Source organism: Cornus florida, unplaced genomic scaffold (genome assembly GCF_030987335.1).
Source record: "Cornus florida cultivar Cherokee Brave unplaced genomic scaffold, ASM3098733v1 CherokeeBrave_3.0.0_Hap2_Chr01, whole genome shotgun sequence".
Classification (NCBI taxonomy): Eukaryota; Viridiplantae; Streptophyta; class Magnoliopsida; order Cornales; family Cornaceae; genus Cornus; species Cornus florida.
The window spans coordinates 32,616,615-32,635,210 of record NW_026775571.1 but is presented as its reverse complement, the minus strand read 5'-3'; positions in this window follow the sequence as shown (position 1 = coordinate 32,635,210).

Genomic DNA, 18,596 nt, shown 5'->3' with positions numbered 1-18,596 from the left:
TAGAATTAAGAGAAAATCAGTGATTATGTCAAGATTGTATTTTTTGAAAGTAATATTAATTTACCAAAAAAAAATAGAAAAATAATATTAGCACTCCAAGAAAAGTAGGTGAAACTCCATTTTATTTAACATTCGATATTATTTTTTGAAACTCCCAATATATATGACATCCCATTGTAGTGTAGCTTTTATGTTAGGGAAAATTACGTATAAATGGAGTTAAAGTTCCATATTTACTTAGAGGCTGAGTCAAAGTTCTATATTTCTCTAAAATGGATTGCTGAAGTGGCACATGGTTTTTTACTGTTTAGAAATTGTGATGCCTAAAATACCCTTCCGCGAAGGTACTATTTTTTCTTCGAAGGTACTACTTTTTTGAACTGAAGGTACTACTTTTTGGCGTCCAGGTACCATGTTTTTTAAACACTCGCGAAGGTACTACTTTTTCTCCGAAGGTACTACTTTTTTGAATTGAAGGTACTACTTTTTTGAACTGAAGGTACTATTTTTTTATTAGGGAAGGGCATTTTAGGCATCACAATTTTTTAAACAGTAAAAAACCATGTGCCACCTCAGCAATTCATTTTAGAGAAATATGGAACTTTGACTCAATCTTTAAGTAAATATGAAACTTTGACTCCATTTATGTGTAATTTTCCCTTTATGTTATGTAGTATGCATATAGATCGTTTTGTATTATTTCCTTGAAAAGTGTGCACGAATAACTATGGTCAACTACCATGTATCACTTTGTCTCATTTTCCTCTGCATTTTCCGAAAACAAACACAAAATTAGATCTTGGTATTGTGGAGTACAAAACAATCAACCTTTGGGATTCAGGTCTCCACAATTATCACTAAATCCGAACACATTATTTATGAGTCATATGGTAACGTTTATGTTTCTTATTTATTACAATAAAAAATAAAAACAAATACTAATAATAATATCGGAGTTAGAACATGTTTGGCAGAGTAATTTCTATTTTTATAATTATAATTATGTTTTAAAAATGCTTCAATTCAGTTAACAGAAAATATGCTTGCAACTTCGAAATTTTGACTTCATGGATTGCATCTTTCATTAAGAAGAAAGAAAAGGAAAAAAGAAATAAAATAAAATAAATTAAAAAAGATTGCAAGTGTTATTAAATTGCTCTCAGATCTTTTGTTAATTTCTCCTGCTAAGTTGTTGAAGTTGTTCATTAAGAAGAAAGAAAAGGAAAAAAGAAATAAAATAAAATAAAATAAAAAAGATTGCATCTTTTATTAAATTGCTCTCAGATCTTTTTGTTAATTTCTCCTGCTAAGTTGTTGGATGTTGTTGACTGCTTCATTTACTCTATTTTGGTCTCTTCCCCAAAATTAGAGTGAGTCCAAATTTTGTGTTACGTAGGTTAATTAATTTCGTCTCTTTGCTCTCCGAGATATAATAGTTCTATTTCATTTGGATGATGCTCATTTAAGATGGAACTTCAAGAAACTAGAACCTTCTTTATGCAAAATGAATCTAGATTTAATCAATTATTAGCATTTCGTTGGATTGTGGGTTAGAGTGTTTGATCGATGAATATAATTGTTTAGATGGTGGATAAACACTTGAAAAGTTGATGGAAAATTAGATAAAAGTCAGCTAAAAAAAAAAAAATTTGTTGAAATTGTTAAAGTCAAACAGACTTACATAGGCCGAAATTTTGTGTTTCTTAGAAACAAAATTCATTCCATTGATAGTAAGCATGCAAAAGAGAGGAGAAAATAGCATAAATTAGTCGTTCTTTATTTTTTACAAATTTTTAACTCTCCAAAGAGAGAGATGGAACCAAAGGAAAAAAGACAGGCTATTATTAAAGTTTTTAAATTATAGAATTTTTCTTATAATTAACCCTCGCTATTTTCTTCTCTCCTAATAACTAAATAAAAGAGAAAAAAAACATAATTTATTCCGTAAGATTACTCATTCACCCCTTTTTCCTTTCCATTTATTCAATTTTCTTTCTTTCTACAACACGGGGTACATTTAAAATTACTCCTGTAGAATTTTAATCATTTCAATGATTGATTTGATACTTTGGAGAGGAAACCAATCATATTTTATCACATCAGTTACCAAGTTCCTTCTAATCTGTCAATCACCATACTCGTGTTATTATCCCTCCCACTAGCGAAGGTATTTCAATAATTTAGAAAAGTGCCAGATTAGTTTTAGGTATTTATAGGTGACATGCATGTCTTTAGATTCTCTATTATTCAATTCTTTCAAAATATCAACTATTCTATTCTATTTTCTCACATTCTAAATTTTTATACACATTTTTCACATGCCAGACAAAACTATGTAGATTTGTCTGGTATAAAAAAATAAACCATAGGTTTTTTCACATGCCAGACAAAACTAGTCCTTAAATAATATTTCAAATTTTCCTTCTTCTAAAAATATCTAAAATAGTACATCAATTCTCAAAAGGTCAATCAAATTAAAAAAAACACTAATGGGCAAGATTAAAAATTTCTAGATTCTACAATTTCAAAATTTCTCATGATTACTAAATTTAGAGTATATATGCTAGAAATAAAGCAGTTTTTCAATAAAAACTGCTTTTCAACAATTTCTTTTTGGTTGAACATGACGCCACTTCTTTAATTTGAGCTTATCACTGCCACTATAGTTGGTTTTGCATGATTTGACCACTATAATTTTATTTACAATTTCGTATATAGTCATGGATTTGGAGACAAACAACTGAAGAATAGATATGTGGCAATTTAACCACCTTTTATAGTTTGTTTAATTTTCATGGGATTTTTTTTTAAGACGAAAATGATAGTATAAGAGGTTATGTAATTTTTTTTCTTTCTTTAATTCAACCTTTCAAGATTTTATTTTTTTATTTTTTTTAATGCAACCTTTCAAGATTTAGTAGGAGTATCTACCTTTACAGTCGGGTTAATTTGGTCCGAGTATCATATATTCATGAAATAAAGGAAGTTTTCAAAAAAAAAAAAAAAAAAAAAATTGTTTTATATTATACTCTTTCTTCACTTTCTCTTTTTTCTCTAAAAACAAAAAGTTTTGAAGTCCTTTATGAATATGCATTTTGGTGATATTTTACATATAAGAGATACAAGTAAATTTATGATATTTTTACTGTAATGATCCAAAAAGATACCGGTCAACGGTACTAAAATAATAATAATAATAATAATAATAAAAATTCGGCACGACCTTTACAAAAAAAGTCTTACTACGACCTACTGAAATACATATAAAATGCAATACCCTTACTTGACCTTAAAACTAATATATCATGTCCCAACGTAACGCAAATAATATATAACATTCCCAAAATCAACATATACATATAAAAGAGTCTTGTTCTGCCATTTCATCCAAATATGGAAACACCAGTCCACTACGTAGTCCCATAATTCTTTTACAAAGGACGCACTTTAATTACATCAAGTTACAGTCCATGAAATATAACTAAAATTAAAAGTTTATAACTTACAACATTATACAAATTATACTAAAATTTTACAAAATAATCAAGATTATAGTTACAAAATATTAAAGTTCTAATACAAAAGATACCAAAATATAGATCTCTAATCCCGTTTAAACTTGTGGTGGATCGTCATCCGCCACCTCTTTCCCGTGTCCTGAAAATATTAAAGTAATGGGGTGGGCCAACCGCCCAGTATGAAGTGTCTAAGACACACTTCTTACGACCCGTGAACCCACATAAGGAATAAAATACAAGTGAACATGATCATGCCTCAGGAAGCAAGTAAAAGAGTAATAATATCAACAAATACATACACAAGTCATCTGACTACCAAGTATGCAATACATGCCAATGATATGCCATGCCATGAAATGTTGCTCCCCATTTGTCGAAACGATACAGCTTCACCTTTCCAACCGTTAGTGCAATCCGACCCAAAGTGACTCCAAGGCGTCACGAGAGGAGGATTGACTAACTATCAACGACCACAAGGCAACTCCAAGGCGTCGTATCCGGCCTAGGTAGCTCAACCACAATAGGGTCTCTCCTTAGTCCCCTCTAGACCATACTAACGCTGCGGACCACTAGGCACCTCCTAGGCGTCCGGTTTTTCGCAAACCCTTTTCAAAACATTTTCCCCAAAGGAATTTATATTTGCTTTTCAAAACATTTTCCCATTTTCTTTCTCAATGGAATGCACGAATACATTATGCTTAATACAATCATGCCAATATATATAATTTCCATTATTTGAAATTAATCACAACATGCCCTCGTATACAAATCTAATTCATTAAACATAGTAAAAACATTGCATGTTATGAGAAACATAAAATTTCAGCAATTTATACACATAAAATGCAACAATAAATTTTCAATTTAGCATGCTTTTCCAGATCATTTCAAGAAACAAGTAATTTCAGTCGTTTAGTCATATAAAACATAATTAAACACAAAATCCTCAAAGACATAGGCAAAACAATTAAGTTAAGCATGCTTATACTTAAATAAAATGGGAGAAATTCACCAAAATCAAAGAAGTCATAGATTAGAACACCCATACCTCAATTTAAAGAAAAAAAGTCCCAAATCAGCCCAAGAATTCGAAAACCCAAATTGCTCCAATTGAAGATCGGCTCTAATCAATTCGAAGTCTTTGTCGAGCTCATAAATTTTGCCTTCTACGGCAAAGTTTGAATCCAAAAGAAAATAGATGAAAATGGCCTTGAAAGTGCAAGTTTATAGAGAGAAAATGAGTTTTAGTTAGAGGATGTAAACCTACGCAGAGAGAAAGAAGCAACTGCTGAGAACTCAGCCATTTGTGATCCTAATAATAAGCCTTTAAGTTCATGTGGGGCCCACCCAAGGTAAAAAAAAGGAAAAATTACATATAAATGGAGTTAAAGTTCCATATTTACTTAGAGACTGAGTCAAAGTTTCATATTTCTCTAAAATGGATTGCTGAGGTGGCACATGGTTTTTTACTGTTTAGAAAATTGTGGTGCCTAAAGTGCCCTTCCCTAACAAAAAAGTAGTACTTTCAGTTCAAAAAAGTAGTACCTTCGGATAAAAAGTAGTACTTTCGCGGGTGTTTAAAAAACATGGTACCTGGACACCAAAAAGTAGTACCTTCAGTTCAAAAAAGTAGTACCTTCGAAGAAAAAGTAGTACCTTCGCGGAAGGGTATTTTAGGCACCACAATTTTTAAACAGTAAAAAATCATGTGCCACCTCAGCAATCTATTTTAGAGAAATATGGAACTTTGACTTAGCCTCTAAGTAAATATGGAACTTTGACTCCATTTATATGTAATTTTCCCTAAAAAAAATCTATTTTGTCTTATTACATAACCATTATATATATATACACCACACAATTGAAATTAAACATTTAGCCTCCCAATAAGTACTAAAAAATTTCAATGAACTGCAACGGTCCCGAAAAAAAATCCCTGTGCATGACAAAATCAGTTGCTGATCCCGCCCAAGACCTACCGGCCCAAAAAATTGAAAAATGCTGAAATGACAATCAATGCATTTTCAACAATCCTGAATTCAAGGAAATGTAATACCCCTGATTTTAAAAGGATAGTCTCGGTATTTTTTTTTTAATTATTTTAATTGCATTTTTAATTGTTTATTTGATTTCTTGGCTAATTGTTTATTTGTTTAATTGATTTGATTGCTTATGTGTTAATTGAATTGTTTGTTTAAATTAAATGATGTGCTAAAATTATGTGTAGTTGACTTCTTTGTTTAAATTAAATTGTATATGATGATGTGTATTTATTTAGGAATTTAATTATTTTATTTTTATATTTTCTTAAGGAATTGAATATGGATATAGGAATTTAATTGTTTTATTTTTATTTTTTTATATTTTTAAGGAATTGGATATGAATAGTAGTAATGGACCAACCAATTGGGCTCCATAGACTACTTGGATAAGTGATTTAATGAGTACGGATAATTATTCATGAATAGTTGTATATGTATGTATATATATATATATATGTATATATATATATATATAAGGAAAGTGCTTTAATAATAATCTGATGTATATTTATATGTTATATATAAAAAGGAATATATATATATATAGATTATAAGTAACATATATTTCAATTACTTTTTTAATATTTTAATATTTATTATTTTTTCTCTGATAGGTTGACTTGGATTGGGAAAAGGATTAAGTTATTTTATTTAGCCTATAAATATATAGATATAGGTTAGAAAAAGGGGTTAGAAAATATAGTACGTATTATATTTTAGAGAGAAAAAGAAGGAATAAGAAGGAAGAGAAAAAGGAAGAAGGAGGTTAGGATTTTTATCAAATTACTAAAGGCAAGTTTTAATTCTTCTCTTCTCTTTTGATTCATACCTTATACATGCTAGATTAATTCTAGGTTTTCTTTTAAAAAAATAAATTAATTGAATCAGATGACATAGATTAACTTAGAAATTACAATTCATGTATTTTAATAATGGATTTTAAATTTTTCTTTCTTCTGTCGAACTGAGGTTTTTTTTTTTTTTTTTTTAAAGCATGATTCAGTGTGTTAATAAAACCGGATTCTTTATTGTTTATTTTTTTGTTGAGCATGATTTAGTGTATTGTTATACTATAAAGTTAGAATCTGATTTTTGGTGGTTGTCTTCGTGCACGCCGAACGAAGAAAACTCCAATAATGAAACAGTTTGTGCATATGTAGTAAATTAGATGTTGTGTTGCATTAAATAAATTTTTATATTACTTTAACCATTACTGGAACACGCTGAACGAGGAAGGAAACATTAGCATCAGTTTTGTTGAATTAAAATTTCAATCTCATTATTCCATAAGCTTACACGCCACACGAGGAAAAAGTAAAACAACAAAACTGATGGTATGAAACATTAGCATCAGTTTTGTTAAATTGAAATTGAAATTTCATTATTTCTATAATCCTACATGCTACACGAGGAAGGTAAAGTAATAAAAATTGATGGTAATTTTGTTGTTTTTAAATTGAAGTGTCAGAAGGCTTATATTTAGAATTATCAAAATTATTGTTTTTATGGGGTAAATTAAATGCCTATATTTAGAATTATTATTTTTTCTGTTTGTTACTCAATTAAATGCAAGTGTTGTTTATATGATAGATATCATGTTTACTTGGATTATTTGATAAAAATAATAATAACAATAATAATGCAGTTTTATATGAATATTGAAACTTTTATTTGGTTATGATATGAATTAACGCACCATTATGGGATGTAGGCATATTAGGGACTGATTAATTTAAGAGTTAAGTCCTACCTATTTTTAATAAGGGAACAGATTAATCATAGTGTTAAGTCCTACTTATTCGTGTCAGGTCAACGGAATAGTTGGATGACATATTATTGAAATAATAATTGGATAGTTTTTTTTGATGGTTGGATATGACGGATTTTACATATAGAATTATACGCCATGATATGAGTTTGAGTCTCAGGATCAGTGGTTAGGGTGCGTATATTGCCAGTAATGTGTAGCTAGATATAGTGTAGTTGTGTACCCTGGTAGGTCTAGGTACTCATGCCCACTATATGTGCGTTTTGCATGTTACCTACTATTCAGGTTGAAACAACTCTATAGTCTAGTGAGGTTCCTTTAGTGTATATATATCTATATATGTACTATTTAGTTATTGTTGAATTAATTAGGATGTGTACATGTATCGGGTCTCTGTTTGGGATGTAGTAGATTAGAACTTGCTTGTGGGTTTGACCCACCTTTATTTTTCAGGTGTTCGTCAGTTCCAGTCTTAGAGATTGTTCGTGCCGAGCAGACAGTCATTCACTCTTCCGACTCTACGTAGGACTATTCTTCATGTTTTACTTATTGGATTTATTTCAGTTCAGTTATTTTAGTTAGGATATTATTAGGGGTCCACAGTATGGATTCCCGAGTTGTAGTTTAATTAACTACTGGTATCAGAGGATTGAAGGATTCTATTATGGGATTTTTAATTATTATTTATTTGAGGATTTTAAAATAAGGGTTTATTATTTAGTTCCCTTCAGCTTATTATTTATTCATTTATTTATTATTCTTTTTGTATTCAAATGCTTGTTTAAATATTAATTATTTGATATCCCTTATATTCTGTGCTCGGACTTGATCACCTGTGACTTTAGATTCGAGGGGTATCACAGTTGGTATCAGAGCATTCCAGCTTCAAGTGTCTCTAGGGATCTTGATGAGCACTGAAAAGTGCGTATTTAAACCCCTTAAGCTTAGACATTCTAGTACCTTTATCTATTTTACTTTACCGTTTTAGATTGATTTCGTATTATTTCCATTTTCAGGAACTTATCCCGAAAATAAGCTAACTCAGCCAAATAAGAGCTTAATTGAAGCAATTCTGGGATTGAACAAAGAAAGGAGCAAAGTGGAGGAAGAAAGAAGCAAAATGAAGCAAAGCAACAAGTTCGATCGATCCAAGTCTAAGGTTCGATCGATCGAACATTGATCGATCTCAGCACTTCAAGATAGATCCAAGCCTTGACCCAAAACACTTAAGTCCAAAAGTTCGATCGATCCAACATCATTCTTCGATTGATCGAACACCTTTGTCCTTATCCAAATGATTGATCCTATCCACAGCTGTACCACCCACCAACCACTTTTGTCCTTTTCCTATACATATCTCCCATAAATATCTCGAATTTGTCTTTTTCCAAAAAACTCAGCCAGTTGGATCGATCCAGCCTAAGTTCGATCGATCTCACTTACTTTCGATCGATCTCACTTCCTCCAGTGCGAAAAAGTTAAAATTCCATCCCATTGAAAGTTGTCCTTTATCCAATCATTAGGGAATATTGTGTGCACGACCCCAGCTTATTTTGGGTGTCATTTTGACCTACCTATATAAGGATAAGGATTGCTTTTTCAAAAGGGAGCCAACATTACTTTTCATATCATCTCTTGGAGAGGAAGTTTAGAGGAGGAGGAGGCTAGAGACACCATTGGAGATCTTCATCAACAAGGAACAAACCTCTTCCATGGAGTTAGCCCTTGAGGGTTGGAGCATCATCACCATGAGTGGCTAGACATCCTCTTGGGGCTAGAGTTAGCCCCAAGCATGCTTTCTATATCTTAATCTTGTGTATTATTGAGGGATTAGTGTTGTAATTGATGTTTTGACACTTTGATATATATAGATCTTGTTTATTCAATGATTTATGTGGTTTAATGCTTCCAATTGGTCATTTCATTCTATCCATATGTCTATGTATGCTAGAATAGATGTTCATGTGTTTATCTCTAGATTTTATGTTATTGATGCATGTTTATGTGTATTGATGCTATAGATTTAGAGATTATCAAAACATTGTGCTTAAAAGAATGCTTTTGTGATTCTCTTGATGGTTCATGCTTACCTCTTGATGGATTGTGCCTCTCCCCTAGTTTATTTTCGTGCGAGTAGTGTAGATGTAGTGTAGTGTTAAATGGGAGGACAATCTATGCTTATTGTTTGATGATCCAAGCTTGTGAATGCAATTAGCATATGTTTCTATCTTTGTGTTGTATTTGGATTATGAGCTTAATGAAAGGATTAATAACTTGTTTTGATTTATTGTGCCTTTCACATGTTGTTTAGACAATATATGCTTTATAGGTTAGATATATTGTGCCTTTCACATGATGTTTAGACAATACATGCTTAACTAGTCATCTTTGCTTATTGAATCAACCAATACATACACACCACTATTGCAACCCACTATTCGCCCTCATTAATCACTTGTCAATGATATAGAAATGCATTGCTTGGTGGTGATCTTTAAACCCCAAGACTCTTCTCTCTCTTACTTACTCTTAATTGCACTCTTTTGCTATTACTTAGTTTAATTTAGTTACTCTTTAATCAACCAACTAACCAATTGTTTGATCACTCGACCTACTAGCCCTAATAGCGATTCCACAATCAACTCTGACATTGCTCAATCCCTATAATCCCTTGGGACGATCCTTACTCGCCCTAGCTATATTTTTAGTAAAGGTAGTAGTGGCTTTATAAATGTAAAACTTGGCCCTTGCCTTAATGCACACTTTCAAACGAATGGTGTGGCGACACATGCGCGCCACCAGTTTTTGGCGCCGTTGCCGGGGATTAGTTGATTAGATTAGGCAACGTCGTATTTGTGGAATTGATTAGGATTAGTACTCTTTTGATCGTGTTTTTACTTTATTTTTATTTTTCTTTTTGGTTACTTATTGTGGTGTTCTTACTTAACTAGGTGCATTGTTGGAGAGGAAGCAAGCAAAGGAGCCATTGAGCATTCAATTTAAACAAACAAAGAAAGGAAAAATGCTAAAAACTTTAAAAAATTGCTAAGCTAAGCTTTAAAATTTGGAGTTGAAGTGCTATAGGACCTTTGTGAGACTTTCTTGACTCAATCTCCTTAGTTAAATCGTGAGCCTGCGTGGAGGCATTTTTCTTGTCATTGCATTATTATTGTTTCAAACATGGGTTAAGTGTTTGTGGAGGGAGTTTCATTACATTGTTGTGAAGGCATAGTGTTTGTCATTCTTTGTGTTTTTTGTGTTTTGTATTGTGCATGCATGGGCATCGTTCATTAAGACCAACTTTTGCCCCTCTTGATTCGCATCTTGAATCTATCGTTATAAATCCTAGGGGAAGGGGAAGTTCAAATAGAACCCGCCTATCAATGGATGACCATAATGATGATCATGTTGAGGACCTTGGTCACATAGACCAACAAGGTATCCTTCATCCCAATGTGCACAATGAAAACATGCAAGTACCATTAGGCACGCCTAGGCCATACATTCACCCACCACCACAACAACAAGGCCAAGTTCCATTCGGAATGCCAAGGCCAATGTATACTCCACAACCTCCCATTGTCAATCGAGGAATTCAAAATCAAGGTGTTCATGTTGCACCTCAAGTTGCTAACCCACCACTTGCTTTGAGAGACCATTATGTGCTAAATGAATATAATGCACCCACATGCATTCAATTGCCACCATTTCGAGCACACCATTATGAAATTAAAGCACAAACCATTCAAATGCTTCCTAACTTTCATGGACTTCCAAGTGAAGAACCCTATAAGCATTTGGATGAGTTTCTTGAAGTATGTTCTACCGTAAAATATACGGACATGCCGGAAGAAGTCTTAAGGCTTAAACTTTTTCCATTCACCCTTAAGGATAAGGCAAAATATTGGTTTAACAATCTTAGGCCTTTTTCAATCACTTCTTGGGCAGAAATGCAACAAGAGTTTTTGAAGAAGTACTATCCGGTTTTTAAGACCAATGCCATGAGGACCTCAATTCGAGAATTTACACATGGGGATGGAGAGACATTCCATAAGGCATGGGAACGCTTCAATGAATTGCTAAGGAAGTGTCCACACCATGACATGCCCAAATGGCAATTAGTTCAATATTTTTTTGAGAGCTTATCGGATAATTATAAGGGTATGGTTGATACTTCTATGGGTGGCTCTTACATTGATAGGCATGATGATGACATATGTCGTCTCTATGAAAGCATGAGTGAAAATTCTTTGCATAGAACACTATTATCCAAGAATGGTAGAAATTCACAAGGTAGGAAGAGTGTAGGCTTACATCAAGTTGAACATTTAAATGAGACAGCCGCCGAAATGAAGTCTTTGTCTTAAAGGTTTGATCAATTTTTGATTTACCAAAACTCGGCGAACCAAGTATCTTCTTTTCCTAACCATTCTCATCGTGCTTCAAATGAAACTTGTATGACTTGTTCTAGTTTTCTTCATTCTACTTCTCATTGTCCTCATGGACAAATGCAAAGTGAACCTAATGAACAAGTCAATGCGGCTTTTTTGAACCAAGGGAACAATCCTTATGGTATTCATTACAATCCAAGTTGGAGAAATTATCCGAACTTCTCATGGAAAAACCAAGGGGAAGGCTCAAACCCTCCCCAAGGCGGTTTTCAAGGGAAGTATATTCCACCTCCAATGCAAAACCAAGGATCCCAAGGTTATAGGCCATACCAATCACAAGGGAATTAATTATCTAATTCTCATTTTCCCAACCAATCATATTCCCAAGGTAATTCTTGAAGTCCCACTTTTGAAGAGAAAGTTTTAAATGCTTTGGGCACTTTAGAGGCTAACACACAATTGCTTCATTTTCACTCTCAATCTATTACAAAGCTAGAAACCCAAGTAGGGCAAATAGCTAGCACTCTTAATGCTAGAGAGAAGGGAAAGATGCTTATTAATGCCCCGCCTAAGCAACAATGTGTTGTGGAAACCCAATCCTCATCGGAGGGGTGTACCATAGAACATGTTAATGCGGTGACCACCTTGCGGAGTGGTAGAGTTGTAGATAATCAAGTAGAAATGACCAATGAAGAGAGTGAACCAGTGCAACCACAAGTTTTCACCCGTCCCGTTTCACATTTTATTCCTCCTTCATTGCATGTGCATGATCTTGCAAATGAGAAAGTTTTGAAAAATGTGTTTGAGAAAGAAGTCTTAAAAACTGATGTTGAGAAAGAAGTTTTGTTGAAAAATGATTTGAAACAAAATGATTCAAAAACTTCTTGTGTTGAAGAGGCTTTAAAAGAAAATTCTAAAAATGTTTTCAAGCCAAGAGTTCCATTTCCGGACGCCTTGAAAGGGTCCATTTCAAAAGAAAAGCAAAAAGTCAAGACCAATGAGATTTTGGAATTGTTTAGGCAAGTAAAAGTTAATCTCCCACTTTTGGATGCAATCAAGCAAATTCCGGCTTATGCCAAGTTTTTAAAAGATCTTTGCACCCAAAAGCAAAAGAGCAAAAGCCAAGCACCAAAAAAGGTGATTTTGACCGAGTAAGTAAGCTCAATTTTGCAACATAACACTCTTCTAAAGTTTAAGGACCCCGGTTCACCCACTACATCATGCATCATTGGTGAACATATCATTAATCGGGTGCTTCTTGACTTAGGAGCAAGTGTTAACCTTCTTCCTTACTCGGTTTATGTCAAACTAGGCTTAGGTGAATTGAAACCGACGTCGGTAGTTTTGTAACTTGCCGACTGATCCATTAAAAAGCCTAGATGTGTCATTAAAGATGTTTTGATTAAGATTGATAAATTCTTCTTTCCCGTTGATTTCGTTGTCATAGACACGGAACCGGTTTCCAATACTAAGAGCCAATTCCCGTTATCCTTGGCCGTCCTTTCTTGGCAACCGCAAATGCCAACATCAATTGTAGGATAGGGATAATGAAATTTCATTTGGCCACATGAAGGTGAAGTTGAATATCTTTAATCCCACACCCAATTCATTTGACAAATATGAAGGAGAGGTCAATGTTGTAGAAAAGTGTCATGATCTTCAATGTCAAAGAAATGAACTTTTGTGTAAAACCCAAACTTCCAAAGGATCATCTTCAACCTTGCATTCTCAAAATGTTGTTTCAAATTCTTGCTTTGAAAGGGCATGGAAGCCCAAAAGTTTTGATGGCATAGACAAAGGATCAAAAGCCTCTTTTGAGCTTGATCCAACAAGTTCTTCAAATGACCATTTGTTGGGTAGAGTTAAAAGCATTCATCACCCCAACAAGGAGGGGATGCATTATAAGATCTTTGATTCGGGCTAAAAGAGCCCAATGTCTTGCTAGAGACGTTAAAGACTAGCAAAAGCATTCGTAGGGTGTCAAAACCCTATTCCTCCCCCATTTCTATCTTTCATTTCATTTCTTGCGAAGTCTAGATACTTGTTTTTGGTTTATATGCATTTCAAGGAACTTTAGTGAGGATTGTATAAGCTTTCATATCATTTTTGAGCATTCTGCATAAGTTCGATCGATCTCATACCTGAGTTCGACCGATCGAACTTCCATCTGAATCCAACACTTAGAAAATTTTCAAGCTTACATCCAAATAGGCTCTCTGTCCCATCGATCCAAGAAAAATCTGCGATCTTAGTTCTTAGTTGGATCGATCATAGGACCTTCGATCAATCCAACTATCCTATTCGATCTATCTTGAGTGTTGACACTTAGAATATTTTTGAGCCTGCAGAACCTGCATCCAAATCACCTTTCTGTCCCATCATTCGAACTAATTCTCAGATCGGTCAAGAGACATTTGATCGATCCAACTTCCAAATTCGATCGATCTCATGCCTCAACACTTAGAAAAATTTTGAGCCTGCATCCACCTGCATATTTTTAGCTCTCTGTCTGATCGTTCGAAACATTCCAAGATTGATTTGAAAGTTCTTTGATCGATCCAACTTCCCAGTTCGATCGATCTCATGTTCCAACACTTAGCCAAATTTTTGAACCAAAAACCTGCATATTTTTGCTCTCTGTATGATCGATCGAACTCTTGTTTCGATCGATCACAAATCTTCATTTCATTGTTTTAACTTTAGTTTGACTTTTCAACTTTTCAAAAATCCAAAGAATATTTTCATTTTTATTTTATTCTATTTTCACTCTCATTTTATTTTGTTTCAATTTTCAACAAGTTTTCAAAAATTCAAAAATATTTTAATTTATTTAGTTCTTAATTAATTATTTAATTTAAAAAAAAAATATTTTCAAAGCAAATCAAAAATATTTTGTTTTACTTTATTTTCCAATTTTTAATTTTATTTTTGCAAATTTCAAAAAAAAAAAAAAAAAAAAAAACCAAAAATCCAAAAATACTTTGAAAGGAGTTCATCAAAGTTCGATCGATCACAACTCATCTTCGATAAATCGAACTAGTCGGGAAATATTTTTTAAAAAAGATCCAAGGGTCTTTAGATCGATCATTTGGATCGATCTCAACACATCAAACCCTAGCCTCTCATTCCCTTTTTCTGCAAATCATCTCCCTTAGCTCATATCTTACATCTTCGGCGAGAACCAAGCTTCTCTCTCTCTCTCTCTCATCTCGGTTTCATCCCTCCCTCTTTGCATCCACATCTCCCTTCGATTTGGGTAAGATCTAAGACCTCACTAGTTGATTTCAAGCTTCAATCTCGTGCATACATGGTTTATATGTTTGATTCATGCTTTATATATGATTGAAGCTCCATTGTTGATGCTTGAAATATGTATATATATATATATATATATATGTATATCGTTGTATATATTTTTGATATTTTTGTTTGATTTAGGAGTATGGGCCATGTTTGGGTGATGGGAGTTGTTGATTTGATGTGTTGTAGGGCCCACGAACACGTTCGTATGGGCCCCGTTCTTCAAAAGTCACAGATCTGTGACTGTTAGGTTTCATCGTCGCATTGTTCGATCGATCGAACAAATTTATGATCGATCGAATATTTGCGATCGATCCAACTCAACCTTCGATCGATCCAACTTTTGTGATCGTTCTTATTTCTTTTTATGATCGATCGAATTTCACAGATCTCATATACACACTCCATTCATCCTATCTTATGTTTATGCTACCTTATATATGCCCAATGCCTGTGATATTCCACATTGGATGCATTTCATATTCATATTGTTTGGCATGTTTCATATTTTGCCACTTGTATAGAATTATGCGATATCTTGTTTTGTCTATCTTATCTGACATACATGCGATATCTTGTTTTGTCTATCTTATCTGACATACATGTTTCTATATTGTGCCTTATATTCTATATATGCTGGCACTAACTCTTGAAATTTTATTTGCAGACTATGGCTCGCGTTAAGACTGTAGCACGTAGACACCGTCATGGCACCAAACGCAGACTTGACTATAGGGCCGGTCCATCTCATGTCCGGGATCCTAGCCCCGAGCACACACAGAGGAGAGTCCTACAGCGGACAGAGGAGACTGCGCAGCCCTCCCATACAGAGGAGCCATTACAGCCTACTCCACCCTAGTTGCCAGCTCGTCCAGCATTCACTCCATCACCATCTCTACCGTATAGAGAAGCTGAGCAGCCAGCTTAGCCCGCTCCACCTGTTCAGCCAGCTCCTTTACAATGCGACAGACTTGCGCCTCGATATGTACACATGACTATCGACCACGAGTCAGCATTCGACACCGCATTCTTCTCCAGATCGGTGTTGACTCGATCTGCCTACCAGGACATCATTCAGCGGGGCCTCTCAGCTATTCTTGCCCCAGTCATAGAGCCGATCTACCCGCAACTGGTATGGTTGTTCTACCAGAACCTCCGACCGTCGCCGCGCACTACAGCCGAGCTCACACCTTTATCGATGGCCATGAGATCACCATTACAGTGGATACTCTGGCCTGTTCTACTCACTGTCCACATCGGTGCCCGCCCGAGCTATAGGAGACATATCCTAGGCTCCATAGGCCTTCTTACGCCGATATGGCAGTTTTTCTCACAGGTCACCATGCCGGTGGCGAGACCTTCGCCACCCGAACATTCTTGCTGGATGACCTGTGGTTTACAGATTCGGTGCTCTACCGAAACATATACATGGCCGGACACAAGATTCAGAGGCGGGGCGACTATCTAGAAGCCCTGTACGCCTTCTATACCGGCCACTAGGTGTCTATTCTTGCACTTATTGGGAGCGTGATGAGGAAGCTCTATGATGAATACGTCAGCAAGGAGGTGCCCGGAAGGGCCAAGTCTCTTCCATTCAGCCACCTCATCACCCAGATTCTCATAGACCAGCGCTATCCCATCCACCCGCAGGAGGACCCCGAGAGAGGTTCCTGTCACTTCCTCAAGAAGGACTGGGACAAGAGCTACAGAGCTATTTTCACTCGCTTGCAGACCCATGCCATACTGGCGGCTGCAGAGCTGGAGTTAGAAGGGGAGGCAGCAGCACAGGCAGCCCCGGCACCAGCAGAGCCAGCAGCAGCAGCTCCCGCAACGGACGATGCACCAGTCAATCCACCTGCCGAGCATGATGACATTGATATAGACATTGACTTGAAGCACTCAGCGGATGATGCAGTTCAGCATTCTCCAGCCGGGTCACCTATCCATGAGCAGGAGCAGACCCAGGAGCTGTCTTCTGACTCCTCCATACCAGACTTGACCCCCGGCTTCGGAGTGCTTCTGCAGACTGTAACGACCCGGTCATTTGCTTTCCTTTCATTTTTCCTGAAATTTTACGAATGAATTTTTTTCATTTAATTTTCTTTTCTGAGCTCTGTTTCGTGTCGCTTAGTGTCATCTCGAGTGCTCAGAATTGGTTCCTGAGACTCTTTTCCGTGGATTGACAACTTTCTTTGAGGATCGAGTCATTTTCACATTTTTCGTTTTTCGACACTATGCGCTATTTCGTCCTTTTCCCTGTTCTGTCTTATCTCCGTTTGTCAGTTGTTGGCACAACCTCACTTCTCATGCTCGGAGTTGGTTTTTGACTTCACGTGCCTTCATCTTGAGTGGTTTCCTCGAAATACGTATCTTTACTTTTGCAAGAAAGTACTCTGGTTGCTCCCGGTGTCCACAGGAGCATAGATGCATAATTCTTCAGAATCTTTTTCATTTCTTGGGGTGTTTTTCGTAAATATCTTTTGAAGATATTTTATTTCAGGGGCAGTTCCGCAGTTAACCCTTTTTGTAGGGGCCATTATGTAATTAACGAAAGTTATTGCAAAAATGTCTCTTCTGGAGCCTGGATCCTCGTATGGGATTCATTTTCACTTTTCGTTGACTCGTAAATTTATAGAATTTCCTTCTGGTCATTTTCTCCAGTTTCAGAGTTTCTGGACCAAGTTGCCGCCGAACTTGTTCGGGGCATAACTTTCTACTCGGGACTCAGTTTTCAACGTCGTTTCTTCCGTTGTTCATATTTCCTCATTTTGAATCTTTTTTGTTCACAGAGTTTTGCCGTTTGAGCACGTTTGCTCAAAATCCACTTTTCCGGATCCTGTGGGGCCCTTTCGGGGCACTTTTTGAAATTTCTATAAATAGGTTGCCCTAATTTTTAAAATCAGATTTTCAGACCTTCTTCCTCCTCTTGGCTGGCAGCCATGGGAGCCCAAGGGGCTACCTTCACTCTTTCTTCTCCTCCACTTGATTTCCTTGGTAGAAATCCTTCGGCCTTAGCATTTGTTGTTCGCCTCGTCGTGCTCTACCTTTTGCCCTTATTAGAATCCATTTCCAACTATTTTTCGAGTTCGGGTTTGGAGTCAACTTGAGATTTTCATGGGGCTTCTTGTGGATTCTTGTTCATGGTGTTGTCCCCGACAAAACCTCTCGGTATCGTCGAATTCGGAGCACTTTTATTTTGATGGCTTTTGAGATTTTCATCTCAAATTGAGGTAGGGGATGTTCTAGGTTTAAATTCTTGTTATATAGCATGCTTGTGATGCTTATACAACTTGTTTGCATAATTAAATATAAAATCTAGAGATTTTATTATTTATTTTTCTTGTACGGGATCTAATTTTTCCGGTTGCTCGTGACTTCGTTTAAACACGTAGCATGATTTTATATTGCCCCTTGATATGCTTATTGTTGTGTATTAAAATTGGAACATTTGAATAAGTATTAAAGATTTTATTTAATATTTATCTTAGGTGAAAGATTAATTCACATGGCTTTAACTAACTTGAAATTAATATGTGTTAACATATTATATTAGGCCTTAGCATGCTCTTCAACATAG